Here is a 4,969-nt window from a genome sequence, read left to right on the forward strand (position 1 = left end):
AATTAAATATAAAAAATAAAAATATAGACTAAATGCACTCTTAAATTTTTGATACAATGATTCTTGCCAAGTGGTGTACGTGGTACCTCTTAATTAAGTTTCTTAGATTTGTATTGCCAGCAAGAAAGTTAACAGCACAAAATTTATTACCACTAAAATTTATTACTTGAGGTAGCAATAAGTTGAGATAGGATATTTAAATATTTAGATTTAATTAATTTGTGCCTTAAATTTAAAGATGCATTTTAAAAATATAATAATAAATTTTTTAATATTTTTAATATATTAAAAATAGAAAAAAAATTAATTTTTATAAAATAATTTTTTATAATATTTATATATGTCCTAAATATTTACATATTGTCTTAGCTTTTGTCTTTTTATTTATGGATATCTAAATATTTTGTCCTATATCAAGTAAATGATAAAAAGGTCTCTAAAAGATTACGCAATTTTCAGTTAGGTCTCTGAATTTTTTTTTTAATCAAATTTATCTTTAAAAAATTTTCAGTTAGTTACGTTGGTCCTTTCGTTACTTTTCTCGCTAACGCCGTTAACAAAAGCTGACGTGGCATGTTAGGATCCATATCAGCACACCCCATCCATCCCAGTTGTCTGCCAACACAACTATTTTACAAAATTTCATCAAATTAATTCCTAACTAATAAATCCTAATCCCATGATAGTGTATATATATCCCTTTATGTTGGAGTTAAGTTGCAGAGGTTGAGAGACCAATATTGGAGGTCGCTGGCATGATGGGTGGTGAAAACGGAAATCGTCGTAGATGGGTCTTTTGTCACTCACTTGATAGCTATGGGTCTAGTTCGTTTATGCGAAGAAAGAGGAAGAATGAAGACCTTATATGTCATTGTGGGTTGAAGATATTGATTAAAAAATCTGAAACTTCAGAAAATTCAGCTAAATTGTTCCACACATATCTAAGATATTGAGTGAGTTGTTCTCATGAATTCTTTTATCTTCAATATTCTTACTAGTTGTGGAGATTTTTAATCATAATATTCCTTAAATTTCTGCATAAAGGAAGTCATTGCAACTTCTTCAAGTGAGTTGATGAAGATGAATATGATAGAGAGCAATCATGATGAATGGAAAGTAAACATTACATGGAGAATGGAAAGTTTGGAAGCAGAAGCCAGATTTGCAAGAATGCAAATGGCCTTTATGTTCATTGGATTGATAATTGTGATTTTAGTTGTATGATTAATTTGTATATTTTGTATTTTTAAGTAGTAGTACTATAAAGATTTTAACTCTATTTAGATACTTAATGTTATGAACAAAGAACAAATTGATATGTCTTATTGTATTCAATTTAGCAATGAATTGAGCAACTTATTTGATATAGTTTATGCTTGTTAGAAACAAGAGACTAAACTAGAGAAAGGATTTGTATATTATTGAGTGTATTCGAGTTGTTTAGAATGATATAATATAGAAGGATATTTATAGGTGCTAAGAGAATCGTAATAATAAAGACGTAATATTCTATAATAAATATTCAGATATACTAAATAATTCTAATTGATCCTAATTGATCCTAATTATATTCTAACATCCCCCTTCAAACTCAAGTGACAACTTGAGTTTGAAACTTATTGAAAACAACGAATAGAACAGGTGCGGACGGAACTGCCTCAAGAAAACACAGACGAAACGCAGACGAAACTGCCACGAGAGAATGCAGACAAAACTGCCACGAAAGAACGCAGACGGAACTGCCACGAGAGAACGCGGATGGAACTACCACGAGAGAACGCAGACAGAATTGCCGAAAGAGAGCGAAAGCTATATGATTTTTTCATGAGAATAGGTAAGCAGCGAATGACAATGGTGTTTGATCATTCAACTCGAAAAAACACAAGACAGAGATAACAGACTAGTCGGTGAGGTGAAAAAGTATAAAAAAAGTGACAAAAGGTAAGGAAAAATGACATAGAAAAAAAAGGTGCAAAAACTACGGTGATTTCACAACAAGAAAAACAACATATCCTCTTCAAGGAGGATACCATGTTAGAAACAAGAGACTAAACTGGAGAAAGGATTGTATATTATTGAGTGTATTCGAATTGTCTAGAATGATACAATATAAAAAGGTATTTATAGGTACTAAGAGAATCATAATAATAAAAACGTAATATTTTATAATAAATATTCAGATATACTAAATAATTTTAATTGATCATAATTATATTCTAACAATGCTGATATTTTTAGCGAAATGGATGTGATGTTTTTGTGATTTTGTATAGATAAGCAATTATTGATATTTATTTGCTGAAAGTTTTGTTTTCATTATTTGATATTTTGATTATTATCTGTGGTTGTTCTGACCTGCTTGCTTCATGTGTTTGCTGAAATGGTCTTTGCTTATTCACATTAGGGCACAAACAAATTAAGGTTTGCGAAATCGAAAATTTCTGCTTTCCTTTGGAGCTTATTTTGGATTACATTATTTATTTGCCATTTCATATATTTTTTGTTTTTAAAAAGTTTATCCTGTTGTACTGTTGTATATTTGGATCTTCTAAAGTAAAGAGATTTAGAAAGTGAGAAAATTAAAGGAATTTAAATCCGAAACACAAAAAAAAAAGTAATCTAAAGATGATTAATTCTTCACTTTCTCACCTTATAAATCTCATCAGTTTAGAGGAGCCATGAGATCAGTTTGAAAATTTTAATGGCTTGAAAATTTTACATGAAATTTTCATTCCCTAGTTTCTTTAATGGCTTTGTTTTTCGGCTTTTGGTGTGGCATGGGCAAAATGAGTGTATTGCATGAAAATTGCTTCACTCGCAATTAGACATTGGATCAATAATTCATATTTTTATATCTGAATGAAGACTGAACCCGGCTCATTATTTTTAGGAAACACAACGTGATTCCTTCCAAAAAGACACTTTGGCCCTTGATTCTATTCTCCGTGAGAGAATGTGGCCCTTCCATTATTCCACTGTCAAACACTTATTTAAAGTTTAATAATACTAATCTAACGGGGATGGAAATGTAGGTTAATTTGATGTACATAGAAAATAAATATGCATGTAACTTACCACATATATATGATTAAATGGATAACATTGTTTTCTTTTTTTGGTTTTCCACGAAAGGCTAAAAACTAATTCGTCGCAAATCTGTAATTAAATCTGTAATTTACTGATTAAAAATATACGGATCAATAGACATAAAGTTGTTAATTTACAATATTATAAAGTGTGGATCAGATAAACATCTACAGTTAGATGCGATGTTGTGGATCGGAGTTTCATTTAAAAATTTGTTGCTGGTCAATGAATTACTACATGCATAAGATGGGATTTGAATTTTCGATATTTACTTACATTGACTAGTAAGCAAATTATTAGAACAATCCAATTTGATTTAAGTGTATTAAGGCTCAGTTTGGGTAACCAACTTAATTAAGCTTCTTTTGATAAAATAACTTAAACAATAAATGACTCTGTTAAAAGTAACTTATAAATAAGTCATTTTGTGTTTGAATTTTTAACTCTAAAAGTGCTTATTTTATAGAAATGTGATGAAAAGTAGAAGTATTATGAGAGAAGTTATTTTTTTTAACTTCTCTATAAGTTCCTAAATAGCTTCTTAAAAAATTACAATTTGGTATTGAAAATTGCACCAGACATTAATACTACTACTTTTCATAAGTCAAAAGTAAAAAAAAGTTACTTCTAAGAGTATTATCTTTTTAGGTTGGGCCAAATGAAGTTGGTCTAAGCAGAAATGGCCCTTATACGTTCTGGGCTTTTCTTTTTAAGATGTTATTATGTTTTAATTCTACGATTGCCATTGATATTTTGTAAAACAAAAATTCTCATTGATGAAGAAACCCAATGACAACAATAAAAGAAAGAAAGAAAAAAAAGATCGTGCATGTAGAAAATACGAAAAAAAACAAAAACAAAAAAGAAACAATTTATAATGTTAATTATTGCTTGGATCAATTTCAACGGGTCTGAACAAAAAAAAACTCTTCATTAACACTTAATTCACACTCTAATTTTAAGTTTGTTGTCCGCGTTAGTCAGCTCTGAGAAAGGCAGAAAAATGACAATAATAAATGTCATTAAGAAAAATAGCTCAGACATGATTCATAGCTGTAGATATTTCTTTTTTGAATTCCAATCCACACCCTATAATTTTTCATTGAATATAAGGTAGTATTTGTTTTGAACTAGATTTGGATTCAATATTATGTTTGTTAAGCTAAGACTAGAAGTAAAATTTTAATTTTGGGACTGAAAATTTCAATCTCTCTTAAAGTAAGTGATGTCACCAATTATTAATGCAAATGAATTGAAAGTCGAAGAAGTGATAACCTATTACAAAATAAATAAATAAAAAAAATAAATATAAAAGAGAGAACTATAAGTAAAAAATTCTAATATTAATATTTTTTAATATAAATATCTCTATATAACTGAGATAATACACAAGTTAATATTACATTCACTCTTTCATATATTATGTAAGTAAAAGTGTACGTGACTTTTATTGTATTTTTCTTGTACTTTGCCTCATGTTATGTTATTTTATTTAGACACGTAGAAATGTTTTCTTTTCTTAATTTTACTAATGTTGAGTCCAACTTTAAAAATTTTGTACCGTCTACCATTAAAAATTTGAATCACCTAAATGATTTTGATAAGTCATAAATGTTTAATTGATGGACATCCAGGTTGCAACACAACCGAAGTTAAAATCTATCTAATCTAATAAGTGTAAAAAAAAATAAATAAAGGAGCTTTGTTATGAATTATGAAAATCTTTTTTTGGCACGTGGAGCTTTTCAACATTTTGAAAATTCGTCAATACCGTCTAAGAATTGAGCCATCATCTCTATTTAGGTAGAAACTCAGGTGCAGTCGACTTTACGTGAAAGTCGACTGCACCTGAGTTTCCATCTTTTATTTATCTTAATTTGCT

Source organism: Arachis ipaensis, chromosome B07, assembly GCF_000816755.2.
Source record: "Arachis ipaensis cultivar K30076 chromosome B07, Araip1.1, whole genome shotgun sequence".
Taxonomy (NCBI): domain Eukaryota; kingdom Viridiplantae; phylum Streptophyta; class Magnoliopsida; order Fabales; family Fabaceae; genus Arachis; species Arachis ipaensis.